Source organism: Protopterus annectens, chromosome 7.part0, assembly GCF_019279795.1.
Source record: "Protopterus annectens isolate FY-2018-M chromosome 7.part0, PAN1.0, whole genome shotgun sequence".
Lineage (NCBI taxonomy): Eukaryota > Metazoa > Chordata > Ceratodontiformes > Protopteridae > Protopterus > Protopterus annectens.
In genome coordinates, this window is record NC_056739.1 from 1,198,483,875 (window position 1) to 1,198,510,999 (window position 27,125).

At 40.6% G+C, this 27,125-nt stretch overlaps 1 long non-coding RNA gene across 1 annotated transcript in view; it reads left to right on the forward strand.

Annotated features, from left to right (window-relative positions):
* Positions 1 to 5,504: 5,504 nt before the first annotated feature.
* Positions 5,505 to 27,125, forward strand: part of LOC122806962 — a 621,739-nt gene continuing 600,118 nt past the window's right edge. Inside the window, exon 1 of the long non-coding RNA XR_006365571.1 lies at positions 5,505 to 5,635. This is a non-coding gene — a long non-coding RNA (uncharacterized LOC122806962). The remainder of the gene's footprint in view (positions 5,636 to 27,125) is intronic.

Below are 27,125 nucleotides of genomic sequence, written 5' to 3' on the forward strand. Positions count from 1 at the left end.
GTGTATCCGTTTATCAATCACCCTCTCCAGAACTTTCATGCAATGTGATAGGAACTTGATGTCTCTGTACTGCCCACAGCTGTGGATGTCCCTTTTTGTTCTCGTACACTGGCACAAGTATGCTTATTCTCCACACTGCTGTTAGTACCCTCAGGAGCCATTTCTCCCCTATCTCACCCAGTATCTTTATCATATCTGCTGTGACCTCATCTGAACCTGCTGCTTTCCCTGACTTCATTTTCCTTAGTGCTGTTCTTACTTCTATTAAGGTGGGCTCCTCTTCTTATCTCATCGTAGGCTATTTCTGGAACAGTACAACTTCTGTGGGGTTTTCTTAATTTAGAAGCTGCTGGAAATGCTCCTTCCATCTGCCTTTGATGTCCTGTGGACTGGTGAGCAGGTTGTTGCTGACATCCCTTATGAAGGGTGTCTGACTACCTTCTTTATCTTCCTGTCTTTACCTTGCAACCCAATATAGTTTCTTTGTGCCGCTTACTGAGTCAGTTTCCAGAAATTGGTAGAGTGCCTCTGATACCCTATCGTTTGCTATTGCAACTTCTTTCTTAGCTTCTTTGTTAGTCAAACAGCAGTCCTTCCTATCTTGGTCAGTCTTTTCTATCCCTCACTTTTTACTGCACTCCTTCTTTCTTTTGATGACTACCTGGACTTCTGCATTCCACCACTAGCTTTCCTTATGTACCTTATTTCCATACCTGGCTCGGCCACATATCTTTTCTGTAGTCTTAACACATGCTGTTTTTAGGTGCTGACATTCTTGTTCAACTCCACCTATTTTAGCTCCAGGACATTGATGTGCAAGTTGGCCTACCGTCTTGCCCAGATAATGTACCCCCCACCCCATTTGGGAGGTGTCCATGGTCACTATTGCTGTGGGCTGTGGAAGGACAAAGGGACAACCGTGGAGCACTTGTTCAGAGTGCATCCACCAAAGAAGATCCATTTTGCAACAGCTGGTGATCAGGATTAGTTTGACAAGGGTTGGTGAAGGATAGATCACTGGGAAGCTACTAGCCATTGCAGAATTCTCACATGAAACCTGGCTAAAGGTACTATAATTATTGATGCTGCCATCAACCCTAGAGCTTGCAAAACTATTCAGGCAAGGACCCTCTTTCTGCAGAATATCTTTTGAACCTGTAGTGTTATTCTCTGAACTATTTTTGGATGAAAGGATGCTGCAGTTGTTTGAGTATTTATTACAGACCCTGTGAATTTTAAATTTTGCGTTGGTGTCAGATGTGATTTTTCAAGATTTATTGTAATCCCCAGATGGGTGCAGATATCGAGAGTGTAATCTTTGGCTGCTATTAACTGATGGCTGGTCGAAGCAGTTATGAGCCAGTCATCCAAGTATGGAAACTCCCGGAATCCTTGCAGTCTCAAGTGAGCTGCTACTACTGCCATACATTTGTTGAACACCCTGGGGGCTGTGGTGAGACCAAAGGACAGTACTCTGAATTGGTAATGAGTTGCTCCCCGCTGGAAGTGGAGGAATTTCCTGGACCATTTGTCCATTTTTATTTGGTAATACACATCCTGGAGATCTGTCAAGCACATCCAGTCATCTTTCTTCAGAAAGGGAATAATAGACTGTACCATGACCATCCAGAACTTTGTTTCTGAACTGATTTGTTTAGCACACTGAGATCCAAAATCACTCTCCAGTCTCCTGTCTTTTTTGGCACTAAAAATAATCTTGAGTAGGTTCTGGATCCTTTCTGGTTTGGTGGGACTACTTAGGTGACTCTTTTGTCCAGCAGCTTTTGAATTTATTGCACTGCTGAATCCCTCTGATTGAGTGGAACATCGGGATATTTTGAGTACAGGGGGAGGATGAAGAAAAGGGAAAAGCCTCTGGATACAATTCGTTGCACCCAAGAACCTGTTGTTATTCTTAGCCAGGTGTTTAGGTGCAAGGACATCTGTCCCCTGACTGTCACCAGAGGAAGACAAGCCGCCATTCAGGAGCACTGAAGGGACCTCCCTGGGAAGGAATCCCTGAAGCCCTGGTTTTGCACACCACCTCTGCCATGAGGTCAGCATCTTTCATTTTGTTTCCCCCCTCTGCTCCTGGGAAAACTCCCTTCACGTGTGTCTTAAAAAGGCCCTGGGGATTTTTTGAACCACCTGTTGCTATTCTTAGCCAGGTGTTTATGTGCAAGGACATGGATCCCCTGACTGTCACCAGAGGAAGTCAATCGGGCCGCCATTCAGGAGCACTGAAGGGACTTCCCTGGGAAAGAATCCCTGAAGCCCTGGTTCTGCACACCACCTCTGCCACGAGGTCAGCATCTTTCATTTTGTTTGCCCCCTCTGCCCCTGGGAAAACTCCCTTCACATGTGTCTTATAAAGGCCCTGGAGATATTTTGAACCACATTTTTCCACCACTCCTCTGATTCCTATAAAATGACCTTTGGGGGATGGAGAAATGCACGCCCAGAGCAGAAAGGGTATTAGCATCTTTTTCACACCTGGATAAAGTCTCTTTTACTTTGGGGCCAAACAAGGATGTTCTGTCAAAAGGAGCATTGATGAAAGAAGACTTTAATGGTTCCGCAAAGTCACATAAATGCATCCAGGCATGTCTCCTTATGGCTATGCCTGCACCTACTGCTCTGGAAGTCCCTTCGGCTGTATGTGCAGTTAGCCTCATAGACGAATTAGACACAGACTCCAGGGTGGCTAGCTGGGAAGCCACTATTCTTGGACTCCCTCAGCTAAAGCTCCCGCCACTGTGTCTGACAATTCCTTAATCAGATCCCATTGGCGTCTGGTGGAATGTGCCAAGAAGTTCAAGGACCTTATAGCGAAGATCGATGAAGCAAAGACCCATTTCCCAAATCTGTCCATAGCCCAAGATTCCCTGTTGGGCGGATGGACAGAGGAACTCATCATAGCAAGTTCCTTTTTAGTGGCAGACAGTATGATGATGGCATCCACAGCTAATCCCTTGGCCCAGAACTGCTTATCCTCAGGGGCAGAAAGTATTTTATCAGGTCTTTTAGAGATCGGCTCAATGGTGTCTGCAACCTTCCATGCCCGCTGAGAAATCAACTGAATATTGCAGGAGGGTCACCCAAGAGGTAGACAGGCAAGTGCCGAAAGCGTGCAAATAAGCAGATTCCTCAGAAAAAGGGTTTGGGTATTTTCAGCCATGCCTCTGTTTTAAAAGTTCTGTCTCCAAATGAGACATCTTCAGGAGGTGACCGTGGGACCCTTCCTCCCTCATCGAAATCTGTGTCCTTGGTAACTGATTCCTATGAGGAATCCAAGTCCTTTAGCCTATAGCATTTTGTTCACTAACCTCTTCACATCAGGTTTGAAAAGACTTTTGGTGGAGTGGACCAAAGAAGTAGAAGGAGACATAGGCCTCTGCAGGAAAACTTGTGGGAGCTCCCCAGCAAAGGAGTCAATAGAAGGGGAATAGATAGTTCTAGGAAATATGTCCTTGGTCCTGGCAGGTGAAGCAGTACTATGTTCCTGTGCCGAGGACTTCAGTGTCGAACGTCTTGAAATATCAGTCGGTGTTGGAGTACTTGTCTGCACTAGTGTTCCAGTAGCAGAGGCCTGCAGTTCCATTGATCCTTTTAGAACTGAGGGTTTCAATTTTTTTGTATTCAGAACCGATGGGGAGGTCGGAACCCAGAGGCTTCTTTTCTTGCCCTTGTCCAGTGAAGATGTGGATGAGGGAGATGAAATATCTGTTTTCGCTTTGTCTCCAGAAGATAAAGCTGAGGGAAGTAAACCTTTTAAGATTAGTTTATTTCACCTTTCCACAAGGGCTCAGATGCTAAAGGTATGACAGATGCTGCAGTCTTGTAAATGGAGGGGTCCCAGACAATATACACAAAGAGAATGAAAATCTGATGATTGTATTTTATGGCCATTTTTTTTAAAAGCAGAGGGGCCCTTACCCTTCTCAGCTGTGTCCACTAAAGAAGAAGAGGCTAGAAAATAGCCACTTATACTCACAGTACAGATAGACAAAGAAAAGAGTTATGTGACTATCAGCGATGATAGCTGGAGAAATACACAAGGATGTACAGGAAAGGGATAAGAACTACAAGAGAAAGGGGGGGGCTATCAACAATGATAGTTGGAAATGTACAAAAGTTTAAGGGAAAAATGTATCAACAATGATACTTGAAAGATTACACTAGATGTAAGGAAAATTTTAAAGAGCAGAGAAGAAACTGTTAGAAAAGGACAAAAAGAATTTGCCTAAACCCACTAAAGCTCAAGAGCAGTAGCTAAATGTGACCGTTTTGGAAGGAGGCAAACAAGATCTGAGGTAATTGAGAGAGGGATTGTGGGTAGAGATGAAGCTCGAGAGTTTTTGGCTGATGCAAGTTGTAGTAATGGCTGAGTCAGTTCCGATTTCGGAACCAAACTCATCTATCAAAGATAAAATGAGGACTGACAACATCAGATCTATTGTTTGCTCATCTCTGGTGAAGTCAGTGCAACTGAAGAAGCTGGAGGTGAAGAAGATGAAGTGCCTTAGTTGTATGGTAGGATGTGTGGGTAAATTAGGGTTTACCCATGACTGGCATTGTTTGATCATGAGGGTGAAGCCAGAGTGATTAAACAAAGCCATCTGTGAGTAAATCCCCATATACCCACACACAAGTCAGTTACTGCTATTTTACAATGGCATTATTTAATGGTGCTGTAGTGTTCCTCTGCATTGTTTACTGTTGCTCCATGTTTGTTGATGTACTGTTCATGCATATAGGGATTACATTCCCATGCTTGCACAGTACATCAGTGCAGAGCAGGGGAAGCAATGGAGAAGAAAGACTCTGTTGCTTTTTTTTTAATCTAAAATTTGGAAAGGTACCAGAGTCTGCCAACACAACAGGGAAATAAAAGAAAAATCAGGTATGTTTCTTTAGTTTTGCAGAACATACCTGATTTTACTTGTATTTTGTCTGCCCTCTGTACATACCTCTCAACCTCTTAGCTCAAGAAATGTGGACAAAGCTTTAAATAACGGGCACAAAATTCTTGAAGTAAGCACAGACTGTAAATGTTGCTCTTATAAACTTACCTGCTCGAATAACAAGATTTGTGTTACCGTGCATTGTCTGAAGGACAGACTGTAAATGTTGCTCTTATAAACTTAGAAAGCTGCAGGAATAATTGAATTTGTGTAAGAATGTATTGTTTGAAGGATATGAAATGTGAAACTAAATGTGTATCATTATTTAGTGACTTCACTCTTCAGTGATTTGTCAGAAAACAGTAAATATTATGACCAAAGATATAAGGCAAAAATCTGTACAGCTGAAATGTATGCGTTGCATATATGAATAGAAAAAAGTGTAGCCACTCAATGGTATGTTAGCGACTGGACTTTTTTGTATTCGTGTATGCTCAATTTACAGAGAGCACGCTGATTGGTGTGTCCAATCAGTGTGCTCGTTTTTGAATAGTAATGACCTATCATTGTATAATTATTTGTTTACATTGTTTACAGGAAATGTGCAGCTGGGTGAATTCCATTTGCACTAGAAGCCTGGGAAGAAAAGCTCCAGCAATGTATACTGTTCATAATAAATATAAGATTTGCAACCCTTCTTTCTGCAAAATACAAGCATGTCAGTTCATCAGGTAAGAATTAGAATGCAGTGTAATACATAAAGCATGGTAGATATCCTGTACATTATTGGTTCATAGATTGTGTTATCACACTTATACTAGCCTTCAAGAACCTTGACTGATATTTTGTGTGTTAATTTTGTAGTAACTGTATATGTCTAATTTGAAACTAGTCAGTGAATTGTTTTCTTTAATGATACAAGGAAGTTTATGTAAACAAATATGAAGAGACACCGACTTACATATCTGTCCTTTCATTTGGTATCATTAATGTCAGTATTTAGTACACAGTTGCCGGTACTGGTGTCTGCATTGCATGTTACATTCTCTAGACACAGGCTTTTAAACATGACTGGGTTATGCATTGCTTTGAAGGGAATACAGATTGTTCCTCAGAAAAATATTTACATTTGCAAGTTTTTGTACAGAAATAGCTTCAGATGATTGTTTTCATGTAACATCATGTTGAGGTCCTATATTCAGTAATGAGTTAAGCAGATATGCAGTTTTAGTGTAATTAGAATCTCTGAGTAACAAGTTATGAAAGAATATGTGTAAAGTGAGTAAGAATATATAGACTATATAGACAGATGCTGTAATGCAAAGGATGGGGTGACAAGAGAAAGGTGCTTTAGTTGGTATTGAATATGGAGAGAAAGTGATTGTAGATAAGGAACAAAAAACATCTAAATGGAGAAAAAGAAGCAACAAAATTGAGACTGCAGTTAATAAAGGGATACTTATGAGAGACATAGCTGGTGAATAGATTATACTTTACATTGGGAAGAATTGGAAGAAGAAGGAATAAGTGCAATTTCTGTGAATGATAGAATGTAGGAAGACTAAGGTATCTAGGGAAGCTATAATGATGAGAAAGGCAAGAGATGTATTTGCATAGAAAAAATGAGGATTATTTGGATGCAGGAAATGAGACAGGAAGTGATGCAAATGATATGGATAACAGTCTGATTAGTGGAAGCAGAACAGAAGGTTAAGAGTAAAGAAGAAGTTGGAATATCGCTGAGGAAGAATTAAGGATGAGCATGTGAAAGTAAGTTGAGAAGAAGCACAGAAGTGGGAATTATAGAGCAGAACACAGATCGGGGATGGGGGTAGGGGATGGTAGAGCTATCTAGATTAGTAAGTTGTGAAAAGGTAAAGCCCAGTCCCAGGGGACTGACAAGGGATTTGACATTTTAGGGAAATGTGATGGTAAAAAAAGTATAAGTTTAAGTTTAAGAAGTTGTAAACACTAGCGGAAACAGGAGGAAGGATGGTAGAAGGGTAACAAGGTTGTGAGAGGAACTTAGGCAAGATGGGCTAGAGGAGATTTAAATAGGAAATGGAAGTGGTAGAGTCAGAAGGAAGAAATAGGGATTTAGAAAGAGATAAGGACAGAGAGAGATGGACAAAAGCAAGCGTATGAAGACCGTTTCTCATTAGAGATAGAGTAGTCTTCATCCTGAGTGGAATTCGACAAGGGTAAATAAATGTCTTGACGAGGTGTTTAAAAAGGTGTGGAAAGACATTACTAAATGGACAGTTTTAAACTGTGGCATAAGGAGTGAGCCATAGGTTAGCAATTTGGAATGAACAGTTCTTGTCAATGCAGTGACTGTTTCATTTTATTACTTAGATGGTTAGTGGGGTGGAGGAGAGAAGTGATTGATAGATTTTGCTTTTTTGCTTCTGTTATGACTGATTGTGGACACTAGTGACCTACACATAGCTGAATCTGAATTCCTTCCATTTTATAGCCATTAGAGCAATGCAGGGATGTGTACAGCAAGGTATTCCTGTTGCAGATTCACTTGTAATGTGGAAGCTACTTTTGAATCTTGTGAGGGAATCTTTTGAAGTATTAGGAGAATATGAGCACAGTGGAGTTTAGGGAGAAAGACTGCAGAAACCAAAGTTATTCTTACACTATTTTAGGGAATTATTTTGCCTTGAAAATTGTACAGTTTGTCATGTTCTATATTATCAGCACTTATTCAGATTTTATCTGTATCTTGCTTCATCACATTTTGTTTTATTGTTGGTGGTATGAAATGGGGTTTCTAGGGTGCATGGGAAAATAGCTCAAGGAATAGGGAAAATGAGCTTTTATTTTAATTCTCCTAATTTAGGTGACCTTGGAGGTTGTATGTATATAAAGATCTGGGATGCAACAGTAGGGCTTCCTCACTGGAGGGAGCAGTGACCATAGCTCCCCTGCCGAAACAGTGTTTGTAGTATGTATTTTGAAATACTATGTTTTAGTTGTTTTATGGTGGCATTGCTGTAAGCTTTAGATATTTGTTTTAAAGTACTTTGCCTCTTGACTTAGAGACTTGCTGAATTTCATTAGTTATCCTCCATTTCCCAGAAAACTATTTAATCCCATATCCTGATGTCACGTGATCTCTAGAGGGAAAGTAGAGAACTATGTTGTCTAACTCATAAGCAAGTCCATGGCATCCAGGTCCAAGGAAGTTATAGTACCACTCTGCTCAGTCCTTAACAAACCCATCATTGAGTACAATACCCCTTTTGGCATGTACCTAACCAGGCACTTGCAACAGTTGTAATGCCCCAAAGGTTCCTCACCAGAAGAATCCAGGGTATGAATACCCTGTCCTGCACAGATCACCTTAAGGTCCTATATGTGTACTCAGTCTCCTAGAGATTACTGAGAGGCGATCTGCCTGGCATATAATGAATACTCAGATCCAGATCTGATGGATCTCTTGCACATCTGCAAAACAAACAGCACCAGAAACACTAGATTCAAGGATCTAAACTTTGCCTGTGACATAAACAGAACATGCTGGAGAGACCCATATGTATCTCAAAGGATCCCTACATTATGGAGTAACCTCCCCATCAATATGAAGCAGAGTTGATCCCTGATCCTTTTAAAACAAAGCCTTTATCACTGGATGGGAAATTGTAAATTCAACTCTGGTCTGACCCCCATGTCTGTGATGAACAGAGGTTGACAGTAAGTAAATTAATTCCCAACTAATATAACCCCCCACACACACACACACACACACACACACACACACACACAAGGTACTCCCGAGGTACACAGGGATAAAACTGAGTTGGGTTGCATGGCTAGGCTTATAAAGACCCTGGTGTTTATTAGCCTAGTATAACCCTATCAACCTATGAACAGAAAATCATGGCATCCCCACAAGGGTTTGTTGATTTGTCTCCTACTGCCCTCATTCTTTTACCTGACAGAAACAGTGTAATACCTGCTGTTCCAAGCCCTAGTATAAATGCACACTTCTGTACACATGCAGTGCTGCCAGCACTCTGTCTGAGCTCATGCAACCAAGTCCCTATGTGCATGGGACACATTTGTGGGTCTGGGCTCATACAACCAAGCCCCTATGTGCATGGAACACATTTGTGGGGCTGAGCTCATACAACCAAGCCCCTATGTGCATGGAACACATTTGTGGGGCTGAGCTCATACAACCAAGCCCCTATGTGCATAGAACACATTTGTGGAGCTGAGCTCATGCAGCACCTATGAGCATGGGACACATTCGTGGGTCTGAGCTCATACAACCAAGCAGCTATGTGCATGGGACACATTTATGGGGATTCCTCAGGCCTCACGTCTGTGGCAGAACAGTTGTGTATATTAGTATTATACTTCAAACCCTGATGAAGAGGTGTACCTAGGCACTTAACTTACTGGTAGAAATCTGCCTGGATAGAGCCATACTGAGTCTCTGGTATCTGTCTGTTATAAGGGAACTAGATGAGAACAACTGGTCAGCATTTCAAATTAAGTTAGAGTCACTGTGGAAACACATATGAGTTTATTTTGAGGTGAAGCTGCTATGAAGACAGAGTAAAGAGGGCTGAAGTCAATGGTATAGTGATAGAGCTTTTGTCTGGGAGCCCATTTGAGGATATTAATATTTTTATGTATAGTTTTACTGCTGTCATAGAGAAAACATATTTATATATGTTTTCTATGATTTACACATTTACATCAATTACAGACTTTTACATCTTCAAACTTTATGTCAACTATTCTTTATAACAGCTCCTCTGTTATCATTTGTAGTGCAGTATTTTCTCAAAGCAAGTTAATATTATCCATTCAAAAAGTTTTTATTCAGTCTCAGAACATCTTACAATAAGTTATAAAACTAATATTTTTATTCTCCTCAGACAAAAACATTTCTATGTATTTATTTATTTGTGTTCTGATTCAATAATTGATTGATCTGTTGACTGGGTGAGGCACTGGTACTTCGGACACTTTTCTCACATAACCTGGAAGCAGTGGAGATAAACAGAATGCAAATACATTAGCAAGAGTTCTAGATCATATGCTTATTGATCATAAAGGTTCAATGTGAATAAGTGATAGTCTACATTACAGTGGATGACAGAGAAAGACAACAAGAATTTAAACATATATCACAAGTTTTAGAGCAAAAACAGAGGGATTTTTATTTCATTGTTCACACAGTAGAAGTATTAAATTGTGACAGAAGATGCAGTGCAATTTACAGTAAAATTTACTTAAGTAATATTAGTGAAAGCTAGAGTAGAAAGAATCGGGGATTCAATAAACTTCGCATAAGCTTTGTGCAGAGCCTACACAGAGTTTACATGTTAGCGTGATGGTGCGCAGTGCGTCAATGTGCAATGCATGTTAATGAGGTGTGGTGTACCTCAGCTAGGTTTTATGGCTCACAACAGTGATGCTGGCCTGGAAACCTTGTAAGTGAATGCAGATAGCAATTACATGTAAAGAAGCACACCTGCTGTGGATGAATTTGCACAGAATGCCACAGTGAGCACCAGAGCTTTACAGATAGCTGCCTTTCTGCAACACATCTGCACAGAGGCCAACTTAATGGGAGGACAAATAACCAGTATTTGGACATATTTGACATAGATGTCACATAGGAATGTGTTAGAGTATGACACACTCAACCTCTTAGAGCGACAAATGTGGACAAAACCATAAAAATGGGGGGGGGGGCAAAGGGCCAGAAATAGGGACGGTTGTTTAATACTGCACTTCCAAACTTAGGAAGTTGATAAAATATATAGGTTGTACATTAGCATGAACTTTTTGAAGAGCATAAAGTTTTAAACTCAAATGTCAGTCATCAGTTTCTGACTGCACTCTGCAATGACATGCCAGTAATTTGCCAGGAAAAAATGTTATGAGGAAAAGATCACAAATATGAGACAAAAAATGCACATTCTGCACAGATCAGGAGAGTTGAGATGTATGCACTCAAATGTATCTATTACTGAACCACATCAATCCAGAGATCATCCCAGTGATATGGCAAAAACCTACATATTTGATAAGGAAAACATCTGGACATCCTGGGAATATCTGGGCAGTTGAGAGGCATGAATGTGAAGTATATGGTCCAAACACAGTACAGGACAGTGTACCTATAGTGTGATGTATTGTGATATCCCATTTCTGGCATTCTGTACTGAAGCTGTGTTAAGGATCTGTAACAGGACATGGGACTGTCATGTAAAATAATCACTCAGGGAAAGTGTGTGTATTGAATATGGACAGACATATGACTTACAGGAATGAACACAGTGAAACAGTAAAGGTGAAACTCCATCATGTACAGCAGAGGAGGGCATGTCAATGGGAGATGGTTGTAGCAACACCAAACACATATCTATATGGTACAGTATGGATTGAACAGTGAAAATGTGTTATTTGTGACTGTCACACAAGGTGACATAATGGGGAGGATGTGTGTGTGAGATAAGCATCCTTACATGAATAATGCAGAGGATATCTATCAGGGAGATGACATATAATTGTGGTAGGGTGCATATTGGGAAGCTGTGCAAACTGTTATACCTGAATAAATGTACTGTCAGCAGAGATTTCCAGCCAGGTGGCCACAGGTAAAGGATCATGGCAAACATTACAAGAACCAACCACAATCATGGAAAATATCAGAATAGTGCCAACACTAATACCATACAGGGTCTGAAGAAGCATCATATCAGATGTGAAAGCGCTTACCTCTATTAAATTTTTTGTGTTTTATACTTCGGCTGTGTTTCTTCACTACAAATTTATTTTTGCCGTTTGGGCTTGTTGTTGCAGTGAAGTTTATCCACAGTGGTCTTATTTTTACTATTTTCAACACTAATACCATGCCTGTGACATAACATATGTGATGTGGAGTGATAACAGATGAGCCTGCACACACATACTTGACAATTGTTATGATAAATCCACACTCTGTGAGGGTAACCACACATACTCTCCTGGTACTGTAATATCTGCAGGTTTTAGGAGGGACACTGATATACCTGTATGTGACAGTATGGGCAATGCAGGCTAGCTGCCTGTGTGCTTGGCATATATCTATAGCACAATCTACACTGTCATGAATGATATAGATGTAATTAATGTTGTCAAACGCCTATGTATGCAATGCGTGCATAAGCTGAACAGGTAGCACACATGCATCTGGTGTAACAACTCTCTAAGGCCAAGAACACTGCATCAATGGTCCCAGACAATCTCCCAGGATGTCTTCTAAATAGCATGAAGCATGACCTATCGGGCCTTCTGGAACTGCTGTTTAACTGTAGCCTCCAAACAGACTGCATGCCTTATGAATGGAGAACAGCAACAGTCATCCCTCTAAGCAAAGGTGGGCCATCTACAGAAACTATTGAACCATAAGACTCACTACTCTTATGTGTAAAGCCACGGAAAGAATTATCATGGAAATGATCAATAGTGATATAGTAAACCTCCAGACACTGGACCCAACCCAGTTTAGTTTCATCAAGAGCAGGTCATGCCTACTCAGCCTGGTGGACTTCTTTGAAAAAGTCACCAAAGCAATGGATGAGGGCAAAGTGGTTCACGCTGCCTATGCTGGGCATTGTTGGCAAACTCAAGAGGTTATGTCACCTGTATGTCACCTGGTGGATAGCCATCTGGCTGACAGGACGCAGGAAGTTAGAATTGCGAGTCCACCTCTTCAAAGCGGTCAGTCACAAGTGGAATCTCTCAGGGATTGGTCCTTGGACCACTCCTTTTTGGCATTTACTTCTCTGAAGTCAAGGCCAATGTCAGTGGTCTCTGGCTGACTAAATTTGCAGATGATTGCAAATTAGGAGCTGTCATTGCATCCCACTCTAACACAGATGTTCTCCAGGAAGTGCTGACACAGACAAGCAACTGGTGTCAGTGCCATGGACTAAAACTAAATGCCAGGAAGTAACCCCTGTTAACTATCATACTGACAACACATCCTTAGAGCTGACCCAGTAGTCAGGGACCTAGGAACACACATAGACAGTAATATAGCCTTTGACCATCATTGTCTACAGTAGTGAGGAAATCATTCTATGTTGCGCAACTTATAAACAAAGGTATGGCATCTAAGACCAAGAAAGTCATGCTTCCACTATATTTGGCATTCATCACACCTATTATTGAGTACCATTCCCCCTTTGATATGTACCTAACCAGATTTATCCAACAACTGGAACGTCCAAAGACGTTCCTCACTAAAAGAATACAGAACATACATAAAATGTCCTCTGCAGATTGCCTCAAGGCCCTATCTCTGTATTCTGTCTCCTATAGGCTTTTGAGGGAACATTTATACATGGCATACAGGGCATTGTCAAACCCCATTCTGATGGACCTCCTGCATATTCCCAAAACAAACAGCACCAGAATTACCCATTCTAAAGACTTAAACCTTGTCTGTGATATAAATAATACATGCTGGAGAGGCAGGTATATATCCCAGAGACTACCCCATCTCTGGAACAGGCTCCCCATTTATGTGAAGCAGAGATCCTCCCTAACATAATTCAAGTGCAACTTGGACAATTGGATGGGAAACAGGCAATTCATCCCTGGTTTGGCACCTATGTCTCTAATGGACATAGACAACCTGTAAATGGTTCATCTCCCAAGTCCCTGTTTTAAATGTTTCATCTCCCAATCCCCTGCTTACACTTATTGAGGGTATCAGAACATCCCAGAGATTTGGGATGCATGGCTAACATTAAAAAGGCCCTTGTGGTTGTTAGCCTAGTACACACCTATGAACCTAGGAACCTATTGGTGTTATGCACCATCAGACAGTCATGTATATTCCCCAGGAAGAATACCTAGGTATGGCCAGTAAGATGTGTAGGGGGTACATGAAGAAGAGTGCATTGTACACAGTTACTGGTGTGATGAAGGCTGGGAACCATGAAATTGTTATGGCCTCTGATGTGCATGTCCTTCACATACCCAGTACTTATGTTATATTCAAGGGAGTAGTCAGCACTGTGACCACATGCTGGTGGATGTTCCACTTACCCTCTACTCCAGGACACAGGTCACATACCTACTGGTTTGATTATAGGGTGTGTTATCCACATTATACTCAGGTGGTATGTCTGTTTCCTGATTCAACAAATTCCTCCATATGTCTCGTCAGTACAGGTGTTGTCATGGCTATGGCAGCAGTCTATGGTATGTGTTGATACTGTCTGTATTATACTAATATCAGAGCTGGAGTCAATGATTGCCCACAAGCTGTAGTCCTTCAGACAGCTGTTTGGGCACACCGTGTATATATAATCTGTGATGTCCATCACTTAACTAATGGGAAGGAAAGGGCCTAGCAGACACCCCTGATGTACCAACCTGATCACTGGTCCTGAGATATATGTCACATCACACATTTCAACATATTGAGATGCCACATATGTCATACACTGGTCTACCCATTTGCTGATATAGCTGTTCATAGCCCCATGTGACATTGTTGATTGAATACCTACCTCACTGTGGAGTTTTGTTAAATTGACCTGTTCATGTTCCACAACATGGTACTGCTGTCATCATCCATGCCCTTGATGAACTCTTTGAGGACATCTATCAGATGTAATGGACCTGATGTAGCAGCAACAACTCACACATGTCTGTTGCACACACTTGAAATATTAATATTGTACATGTAGAAGAGGTCCATGATGATATGTTGGTCTGCCTCACAGTCAAGGAGAGTCAAGATGTCCCTATACATGCATGCATCAGGTGCTGTCCCCCCAGCTCAGGTGGCTGCATGTTGATGTACACCCTTGTATGGGAACACGGGCCATGAAGAGGGTGTGTTGAACTATGTATTCAACTGTATCAGGACAGTATATGTGCTGGGTCATGCCACAGGTGATCTGAGATGTCAAAGCACATGGATTCCATGTGATAGGCCTGGGTGAAGGTAAGATAGTGCATACTGCCTATTGTGATCTGGCCTAGGGTTTTGACAGAGTCACACATGCAGGTATCATTGAGGAAATCCCCAAGCTGGGGATTAAACCTTACGTCAGTTGATGGGTAAACAGTTGGCTCACTGACAGAACACATCATGTGAAAGTTGGTGAATCAACCTGTACCAGTAAAGCTGTCACCATTGGCAAGCCCCAGGGATTTGTGCTTGGTCCTTCACTGTTTGAACTCTCTTTCTCGACAGTTCAAGCTAAAGTATATGGCCTTTGGCTTACTAAGTTTGCTGATTCTTGCATATTGTATGCAATCCTTGAGTCTACCAATGGTGATAACATAGATAACAACTGACTGGTGACAAAAGCACATGATGTACAAATAAATGCAGAAATGTGTGTTTGTAATGTTGTCCATCTGAAAAGTGGAGTTTCATGTTAATCACAGCATTGACAACAGTCCTGCTATTCAGAAACCCAGTGATGCAAGCACTGAGAACACAGTTAGATAGTTAATCTGAACTTTGACATCCAAATGTCCACACTCCTATTGAAAGCCTATGTTGTGCACATCATAAGTCGTGCCATCATATTGAGATCTTAGGATTGTATGACAGTCCTGTAGTCAAACCTCATTACCGCACTAATAAAGTATAATGCACATTTTTACATGCACTTCAATAGACTCATGTAGCAGCTGGACAGACCCGAGGACTTTCTCAGCAAGATAACACAGAGCCTACACACCATGTCATGATGTATGTGGAAAGATTAAAAGCTGTGTCACTGTAATCTTTATTGTATAAGATGAGATGATTTCTGCCTGGCCACCAGGCCAGTCTCTGACCCTGCCCTAGTGGGAGTACTGCATATCCAAAAATGTGATATAGCTGATGACATCAGCAGTGTCTATCAAGCAGCAGCTCACAGACACACACACACACACACACACACACACACACACACACACACACACACACACACACACAGTTGACTGCAGTGAGAATAGATCCCCTATCTAAGTACACAGACTACAGAACACAGTACTTAATGCAAGGGCCATGGCACAAATTTGATTTACACAAGAGTGCAGGTAAACTTGTAGATGACAGCAGGCCATGTGGGAGAGAAGAGGTTGGGAGGCCTGTATGAAATGGATGTGTAGGCATGAGCAAGTATCAAAATACTGCCAATCCATGTAATTGAAAAGGTAACTGTAGGATACATGTGTCTGCTCTGCTGTCTAGACACACTGTCTCACACACACGCACACACACACACACACACACACACACACACACACACACAATTGACTGCAGTAAAAACAGATCCCCTACATATCTAAGTACACAGACTACAGAACACAGTACGTTATGCAAGCACCATGGCACAAGTCTGATTTATACAAGAGTGCAGGTAAATTATAGTAGATGACATCAGCAGGCCATGTGGGGTCAACAGGTTGTCAGGCCTGCATAGGCAAATAGCTTCATAAGTTCATATCAGGCTACTAGCCTAATAGCACTAGGGTGTTTAGAAGCCTAGCTGTGTAAAAACACAAGTACACGTATTGAGCATATATGGATGGTCATTTTTAGCAGAGCATGTTTGTGAGCAGCACCGGCTGGTCCTGTACATAAGGGACATAGGTGTCAGCCCAGAGGTGACTTTACAATCACCCAACCAGTAGTCAAGGTTCTGCTGGAACAGGGTCATTGAGGAGCACGGCATCACATACAGTGGAAGCTTATTACAGAGGAGTATGCATCTTTGTGGGATTTATTTGTCTCCCTGGCATGTTTTATTTATGTCACAGGCTAGGTTGAGAACCGTGGGGAAAATTATAGTTGTCCCATTTGAATTGCAGATGTGTATCATCATTTCCAGAAGGGGGATAGTGTCAAAGGCCTTGGATAACTCAACATAGGCGGTATGTCCTGTTAGCCCTCATCCAGGCCTTTGGGTCCAATATCCAAGAAGTCCACAAAGGTCAATAAGCAAGATCTACCCTTGACAAAACCAACATGGGTAGGGTCAAGTATGTTGAAGGTCACCTATGTCCCTGTGCATATGGTCCATGCTAATTCCTGCAGTAGACTTGCAGATAAGGCTTTTTAGGTGTATGGGTAAATAGTTGTAGTTCTGCATGTTACCAGACTGATGTGCATTACATAGCACACAACATTTGATATCACATTTTGTAGTGTGGTTGTGGAAAAAGTACGGAGACCCCAGGGTTGTAGTGCTTCGAGGGGGGGGGTGCTAACACATGGATGTATTTTAAATGATATACATAGACAGGGCCCTCAATTTGTAATTATTCAGCATGTAACTTCCTGTCATACAAAGAAAATGGACAGTAAACAGTAGTACAGCATAATATATACATTTCCATAGTGCAACAAGCAGTGGGTTTGCATGACGGTTAGCAAAGTGTATATGCGTGCGATATACAAATGTTTGCACACTGCTAAGCATTGAACAAATGCGAGCCATGTTGCTGAAGCCTGACAGTTAGTACTGAGTCTCTGAAATACACCTGCTACTAACAGCCTCTTTGGCTGTACGTGTTAATGCAGTAATACATTCCTTTTTGAGGCCAGATGGTACTGGGTTCGATTACACTTTTAAGTACTTTTGTATTACCATTGCTGTGCATTGGTCATCCCACAATAATTATTTATTTTATTTTATTTATTTTACATTTGCCTACCGGGAAAGTCTGACTGGACAAAATGTCCTTTGTCAGAGGAGGCCTGGGGAGAAAAGGTCTAAATTTATAAATAACCATAAGATACATATACAATGTACAGAAACAAATATTGATTTAATCTCAGATACAAGTACAAAATAAAAATACATGTTATACCATTTCAATGATACAGTCATATAGTTTAGGTAGATACAAAGAATAGCAGTACTATGGTTGTAGGTAGAAAACAAGCAAGTTAAGTATACATATGCTTAGTAGGGCTACACTATTCAAATACAAAAATAACAGGTTGTGTTCCTTTAGCTGCCTTAAGACATTTATTTCCTAACCAGGGTTTGTGCAAGAGCAGGTCCATGATTCTGATAGGTGCGATTTGAGAAGTATTTTAAAGTTGGAAGTGTCATTGTTGTTCTGATATTTAATGGCAGGGAATTCCAAGTTTTGGCTATGCAGGCGGAGTAAAGGGAAACTGCAGCTGCATTGTTAGTTTTGGATATATTTAGGAAGGATTTGTTACTGGAACATAATACTCTGTTATTGGAGTAGTGTATTAATAGATTTTAAAGTACTGGTATTTTTTCTGTCTGATTTAGTATTTGATGGGTGAAGGTAAGTTGATTATAAATAAGTAGATTTGGTAGTTTTAGCCAGGATAGTTGTTTTAAAGCCAAACAATAATGGGATCTGAAATTTGTTACTGTGGCAAACTTTGTGATTTTATTATAGCAAGTGTTGAGTTTTGCTAGGTCAGATTTCTTAATATTTCTAAGAATTTGTGAGGTGTATAGTAGCATAGAGATAAGATGGGTTCTTCCTATAGTGACCTTTGAAGATTTATTTAGAAAGTGTCGATTTCTGTACAGGGTTCCTAGTTTTTTGTGAACTTTTTTTAAGACCTGTGATATGTGTATGTTGAATTTTATATTATGGTCAGGGACCACTCCAAGTAATTTTGTTGTGGAAATTTGAAAAATAATTGTATGGTTTAATGATGAGATACTGAATTGTGGGTGGGTATCTGCAGCTCTAGCTGGATAGAAGAGCATGAGTTTTGTTTTGGTAGGGTTAAGTATAAGTTGTGCATTTTTAGCCAAGATTTCACAGCATTAAATGACTGCTGGGTGATTTTTTTGTAGTTTTTGTAGTCTTGGAGTGGCATAAATCAGGGTGGAATCATCTGCATAATGAACTACAAGATAATTGGGGTGGCAGTATGAAGACTGTTAGTAAAGATAATAAAAAGTAGAGGGCCCAGAATAGATCCCTGTGGAACTCCCAATGTTACAGGCAGTAATAAAGAGACATTTTGTTGCCATTGTATAACTTGCTGGCGTTTGGTTAGATATTGCAGGAACTAAGTAAGTGCAGAATGGATAAGTTTAAGTTCTGAGAGTGTATTTAAGAGTTTAGAATGGGAGACAGCATCAAAGGCTTTGGACAGATCAAGAAAGATGGAGGAAACTAAATCTTCATCATTGCGATGGTGGTTGATAATGTTAGTAAAGTTAACAAGGGCAGTGGTAGTGCTATGATTAGGACAAAACCATGCTGAGTGTTAGATAGAAGATTGTTGGTTATTCGATCAAGATTTCTGAATGGAATCAATAATACATTAAGGAAAACAAATGGGGAAAATAGGACAGTGATGAAATGGGGATGCTAAAGTCCAACAGTTAGTATTGAATGTTTGGAATACTCCTACTACTTAACTAACTCTGTGGTGGCACATGTTAATGCAATCAATGCAGTGATACGTTCCTTTTATGGGGCCAGATGGTACTGGGTTCAAATACAACTGAATTTAACACTTTTAGGTACTTTTGTATTACCATTGCTGTGCATTGGTTCGCTATGTGCACCATTGCACAATAATGCATTAAAGAAAGAAAATGAGGAAGATAGGACAGTGGTGAAATGGGAAGCAAGTGAGGGACGAAAAAATGGAAAGCAATACAGCAATGTGCAGGAGGGAAGTAGGAAGGAACCATAGGTATCCATTTATTCAACAGTAAAAACTGATAATATATCCAAAACATTAGCTGAATTTGGACTGTCACCTCCAGAAAGAGGGGTGATGATAATACAATCATGTTGTATAGCCAATTGGACCAAATCAAGTGTGTCAAGAAGACACGTGCAAAATGGAGCGCTATGTATGGAATGATTTTTTTTTGTGGGACAGATGCTTTTTTTTTGAGAGGGGGAGAGGAATGTTGGGAAGGGATGTACATATGTCTGGATCTGGTAAGTTGGGTAGGTGTGGAAGCAATTGCAGATGGACAAGACAAACAAGAGATAGAGACAGTGATAGACACAAGAGGTCTGTGGACACCATGGATGGAGTGAGGGTGGCGACATCTAGGATCACTGGTTGTCAAGCTGGGTGGCAGTGAGACTCAAGTCTTCACCCACTGGACTGTCAGTCACTGTCACCACGTGGTGCCACTGGCTGGAGCACTTGACATCTCCTTCTCCTCCTGGCCGTATGTAACATGAGGGAAAGCAGCCCCTCTGTCCAGCATAGGTGTGCACCAACAGTGTGGCACACAGCCCTACACACCATCCCTGGCAGTCCAGTACAGGTAATAAACTTGCCACCTCTGCTACTGCTCCCAGAGAGAGAAACGCTGGACTGTTGTCTAGGGCAGGACTACCTGAGGGGGCAGGTAGTACAGGGGCAGGAGAGGTGGTGCTGCCAGGTTGGCTCCCATGTTTGGCAACATTGCTGGTCAGGTGGAGTGTGGGGGGCAGGCAGATCCAGTGAGGCAGGCCTACCCTGCTGTGCTGTGGAACATTTCGTGATGTGCCTCACATGGATGACATGGACACATTTTTATGACACAATAATATAAAACAAACAAACAAGCAAACAAAAAAAGAGAGATAAGGGTTGGGATGAGAAAAAAGAGATAAGATTAGTACCTTTATATGTAACATACAATGCATTAATACAATTATTTGACTGTATTATCTTAACCTTAACTCTTAAGACTACCTCCACCTAACAGAAAACAATTACTTTTAAGACTACCAACTCCTAACAGATACACACTGTACTGCAGACTGCAGCAAGTACTCATTTACATGTGCATATATGGCACATATGCATGTTTCAATTATCCAGATTACAGTTTGCAGCAGGAGATGTTTGCCACTGGTATACAACTTTAACCCTTTAAATTAGACATAATTGAAGGACTAACAGTATTGTATAATTGGGAAGTGTGGTATTTGAACCCACCACCTCTGACTAAAGTCTAATATTGTACTCTTGGTTTGTGCTGCAGACTATTGCATGTATACTTGCTTTTACAGTTGAGATATGCATGCTCAATTTGATACAACTCTATAAAATACTAAACAAGCTATTTTTAACTTTTAATGCTACAATAACACTACTCTTCTGCTGCATACATACCACATGCCTCCCTCATCCTCACCAATCTTGTGCCATGGGTCCTAACATTGCACTCCCTCTCCATGGCAGCAGTGGAAAAAACGGAACAGAACCGAATACCATTATGAATACCAGTCTTCCCTATATTCAGCTTTTAAGCCTTACAAGTACTCTCTGTAGTTGATATTTACACATCTGTGGGATGTCCTCCATCCTAAATTCCATGATCCAAGCATTGAGAGTACCCCTCTTCCTCCTCTGGAGGTCACTGTACTGATGCCTATATTGGTCACCAGTGCAGTGGATATTGGTGGCACTGATTACAGCCTGGCCAAAGTATCCAAAGCCTCTGACTTATACTGGGACTCAGAAGAGACCCCCTACAGCAGCTTGGCACTGTGTGTTTCACTAGGAGTCCAACAAAAATCTTGGACTCCTGGACATCCCATCTCTGAGCCCTAATTCTCACAGCCTCTCCATGAATGCCTGTTTATAATGGATCAAGAGCAATGAAGAATGATGGTTCCCTGCCAGTTCCTGTTATTGCATTTACTGGGAGTGTGCAGATTATTTGAAAATGCTGCTCACCACATATCATCATGGAAACATAGTGCACGAAGGTAAGTGGTATGCCAACAGTGACAAGCAATGCAATTTCAAGGTTGTTTGATGTACAGGCAGTTGTATATATTTGTTTGGCAAATGTGAAGGTCATGGCAATCCAGACAGCAGAAATATAGTTACAGGAATATAGTACACAGTATACCCACAGTCATACATTTGGTAATAAAAGTGACAATACATTGATAAATAAATAAATGACACAATATTAGTGTCACAATCTTCATACATGTAATTAATATCATGTACACTATGCCCAAGTGTTATAAGTGAGAGAGACTATAATGGTAAGTGAAACAACAGTAAAAGTGTATGGAATATGCTATATTTGAACCCAGGACCACGTGCATGGCAGTCCTACACAAACACCTGTTGCCACAAGAGAGTTGTAATAACAGCTGCTCATGTTTCAGTTCATTGCTGTAAACTGCAATGTCACAACAGTAAAACAAAGGTAAACCACACAAGAACAATATATATCCAAAAAACGACCCAGCCAGTAAATCCAATAATTTATTTTTGTAATAACAAAAACTTGACTTCTCCAGCGCCTCGGCAAAAGCCTTTAACAGAGGATACTCTGTTAAAGGCTTTTGCTGAGGTGCTGGAGAAGTCAAGTTTTTGTTATTATAAAAATAAATTATTGGATTTACTGACTGGGTCATTTTTTAGTAAAACAAAGGTTGCATACCATGTACTAGAACCCAGAGCCATCTGTACAACAGCCCTACACTTACACCTGCTGCTACAGGATTAGTTACAATACATTCCCTATCTTACTATTCATTCTTAAGGTCTCGCTGTTAATCACTTAGTGGATATGTGTGATGCCCAGTAGTATTAACTGAAGGCATCCGGTTCCTATTTTTGGCTATCTGGGTCCTGTCTGCTTCCTGGGCGGGCCAATCTGCACAATGCTGTGCTTCACACACACCAGATAAACACAGCCAAAAACCTGAAATTCATTTTTATCCATTTCCCCTGTTTGAGCTAAGTGCCACAGTGTGCAAACACTGGAAAAAAAAAAAAGAGAGAGAGAAAAGGATTCGAACTCAGTAGTATCTACCCCCCAAAAAGAAATGTATCACTGCATTACCATGCTGCTGCAGAGTCAGTTAAGTAGTTAGATGTATTCCAGAGACTCAGTATTAACTGTCAGACTGTAGCATCCTCATTTCACTACTGTCCTATCTTCCCCATTTCTTTTCTTTAATGCATTATTGCACAATGGTGTGCACAACACAAAGCAACAGTAATACTAAAATACTTAAAAGTGTAAGATTCAGTTGTATTCGAACTCAGTACCATCTGCCTCCAAAGGGAAAGTATCACTGCATTAATTACATTTAACACGTGCCACCACAGAGTCAGCTAAGTAGTAGGTGTAGTCCACAGACTCAGTACAAACTGGCATATTTTAGCAATGCTACAACTGGAATAGCTACATGACATTCCCTTCTGTATTAGTCATTCTTAAGTCTCCCTTCTTCCCGTTGCACAATGCCATGCAAACAAGATATGCACAGCCAAACCTTCCATTCATTCCTCCATTGCCCGTAGTTGCACTATGTGCCATATCATGCAAACAATGGCCAAAAAATAGTAAAGTAAGAATAAAAACTGACATAGAAAACACAATTTCCACATAAATGAAGAGGAGGTTGGATGTCAATGAAAAATAACCTGCTTACTTAGATAGGTAGTAGGCTATCGGCCCTGGGGCCTATACAAGCCCAGTCAAAAAGGTACCCTGGCTTTTGCTACCCAAGAAAATTATTTTCCTGTGCCACTGTTGAGCAGAGCCACAGAGGTGATCCCCAGGGTGAATTTCCTATTTCCCATCCAGTCATCAAGATTTTTCTTGAAGAGTGCTAATGAGGAGCTTTGTTTGATATAGATAGGTAGTTTATTCCAGAGTATGGGAAGTGTCTGGGACAGGAATCTATCCCTCTGGCATGTTCTGTTTATTGTGGTGAAAAGGTTTAGGCCCCCAGAGCATGTAGCTCGGAGGGATTGGGATTTCTTTAAGTGGAGCATGTCCAACAGCTCTGGGTTTGACATAGCTTTGTATGTTAGGCAGAGATCACCTCTGAGTAGGCGATATGCAACGGAGGAAAGCTGGAGTTTTTTTTGAGACTGTCTGCGTAGGGCATCTATTTGAGGCCAGTAATCCTCTTTGTGAGTTATTTCTGCAGCCTTTCCAGTTGTTGTAGATGTCTTGTGAGGTACATACCAAAAGAGGCGTTGTACTCTATAATGGGTCTAATGAGTGATGAGTAGAGGGGAACAATGACCTCTTTTTTTCTGGATGAGAAACCTTTTGTGATGAGGTGTGCCACGTAGAAGGATTTCCTGACTACTGTGGCGATGTGATTATCAAAGGAGAGACTACTGTCCACCTTTGTCCCAAGGTCTCTTATCACACTTTCGGTGTTAAGTATACTACCGCCTATGAAGTAAACTAGAACCGGAACAGTCACGACTATAGAACAAAATGTATACCACACTGTTCACAGCAACCACATGGAAGTATGCACAGGCACCAATATAATGAAATTCGTTTAATGAATAAATGCAATAAATACATGAGGTTGAGCGCTTTCATCTACATTGACGTAGACTTCATCAGAACAATTCATAATGTTTCAGAATCAACTTGTATAGCCCCAGCAACCAATCCGCTGTAACATATCATTTACCATCAATTAATTAATAAGCTATTTAAAGTGCACTGTGCTTAAAAACCTGACGAGCCTATATTACTATAACCATTCAAATACAAAAATGTGTACAATAAATGGAATTAATAAAATTAATAAAATTCATTAAAAACCAGTAACTATGCTGTTAAAAAAAAATATATATATATAGTTGTGTATATAGTTGAAAATATGCCTGTGTAAAAGATGTACCTATATAAAAATATGTATAAAATATGTATAAAAAATGTGTAAAGAATGTATATGTGTACATACAAAATGCTTTTAAACATAATTTTCCAAAATGGGTTTAATAGAAATATTGACATTTAAACCGGGATACATAGAGGCATTTAATTTGATCTGCCCCTTAGTTTCTTTTTCTCCCAGTTTTTTCTTATTGAATCCTCCTCTAGGATTATGATGAACTATTTCTAATATATGAAAAAGACCACTAAGGTGTCTCCATAACGCATTCTTCTCATCTTTTTTTCTAATGCAATAATAATGGTCATAATTTCTATTTCTGAGACATCTATCCATTTTTCCCACATAGAAACAGGAGATATTTCGTACATTTTGCTAAATACAATATGTGAGAAGTTCTACAATTATCTTTTTGAAAGACTACTTCAGTCCTATTTGTATCTTCTAAAACTAAAGACAATACCTTTATTATATAAGTACACTGGTTACAAAAACCACATCTATTGATACCTATCTTGTTGTTCATACTATACTTATTCCTTGTTTTCATCTCAAATTCGTATTTCAAATTGAACCCATTTCTAAACACAAATAAAGGTTGTTTTCCTACAATATTGTATATACTACTATCAGTTCTCATAATGTTCCAATTTTTCTCCACAATTTTCCTTATGTCATTAGTGAAAGGCGCGTACTGAAATACACATGCCCCAGTGTATTGATTGTGTTCCTTATTATCCGCCTTCACCACCTCTCTCAGTTCTTTAGTTGTACCAGTACCTAAAATAGGTTTGTACTTAGTACCCCAATTCTTGATCACATACCCTTTCAACTCGTCAGTCAAATTAACGGGATACCCCCGGGTTGTAAACATATTACCAATAAAGTTTAATTCAGTTATTAAATCAGAATAGTCAGATGTCATCCTTGCTGCTCTTATATATTGACCTTTTATTATACTTCTTTTTTGAGTGTATGGATGACAACTGGAAAATTGTAAATAAGAGTTGCTAAACGTACTCTTCCTGTGTATTTTAGATATAAATTTTCCATTGTCCACTCTAATACACGTATCCAAATATGAAATGGACTCGGATTCAATACTGAAAGTGAATTTCAGATAGACACTAATAGTGTTCAAATATTCCTTAAATTCAAGTAGTTTACTCACACCACCCTTCCAAATTATAAAAATATTGTCCAAAAATTGCATGTAACAAGTAATGTAGTCCTTCCATTTTGTTTGTAAAATAGATTCCATTTCCCAATCAAGTAGGAATAAATTCGCAAATATAGGGGCGCAAGCCACGCTCATGGCTACCCCTTTGCTTTGCCTATAATATTCACCCTCAAACAATACGTAATTGTGGGTTAGCACCATTTCCATAAATTCCATAATTAAAGATTTTTTGCCCCATCCTAATAAACTATATTTATCTATACTACTATTAAATCTTCTCTTCCCTTCGTCCTGAGGAATACTTGAGAAAAGGTCCACTACGTCAATAGTGACCATATACATCTCTGGACTTATCAGTTAAGGTGTAAGCCTTTTTAAAAAGTCCCATGAATCAATAAGTATGTGTGTTATTTTATTATATATAGGCTTTGACGTCAGTGCGACAGGGGTATAAAAGAGGCAGCTGACACCATTTTCTTCAGTATTTCTTGCAGCGCGGTGCCCGAAGCAGAAGCAGTTCGCAAGTGCCGGTCGACCAGCTCCTGAGATTTACGAAAAGTATTTCAGCCAAAGTCTTCTTTAAAGCTAAGTACCCCGTTGGGGAAACTTTTCTTGCCTCAGACCGATGTCAGACAAAGTTAATAATTGCATTTCTTGTGGGAAGCAAATACCACATAAGGATTTTCACTCTTACTGTATACCTTGCTTAGGGCCAGACCACGACGTCTCGGCCTGCCGTTTTTGTGCTAGGTTTAACAAGTGCACTATTAAGCGCCGGGCGGAGTTCGCCCTTCATTATTTTGGCAAAAAATTTAATTATATCATGTCGTCAGATATGCCGACGCCAGTTTTAGGCAACAAACGCAAGGATAAGGACAGACACCCGAGGCCTGCACCGAGTACTGAGATCACGCTAAGGCCGACTACCGGTTCTCAGCGAGGTGCCTACGCAGCCCCTGACTTCCGATGAAACTATTTTACCGGCGACTTCAGTACCCGAGGTCGCAGGTTCCTCGGTCTCCATTCCCACTGCAGATACCAACGCCACTCTTGACGGAGAAACGGAAAGTTTAGCGAGGCCTGCCATTTCTGAAGGCGTTTTCAGGCCTACCACCTTCTCTATTAAATCGTTAACTAAATCTAAAGCTCCAATGCAAATTAAAAAACAGGGTCCTCACACCCCCTCTCAAGGCCCCATGCCTAAAAAACGAATGCTTAAAATGGCTGAGGATTTGATTACACTCATCAGGGGTTCTCAACCCCCCCTCAGACGAAAGACCCAGGTTGGAGGAAGAACACCCTTCCTCAGACCAGGCTTCTATTACCTCAGACCTTTCTGAGGACCAGGATTACGCCTATTCCCCATTTGAAGACTGATGCTGAGGAGTCTATTTACTCGGTCTCCCCCCCTGAGGACTACTCTTTTG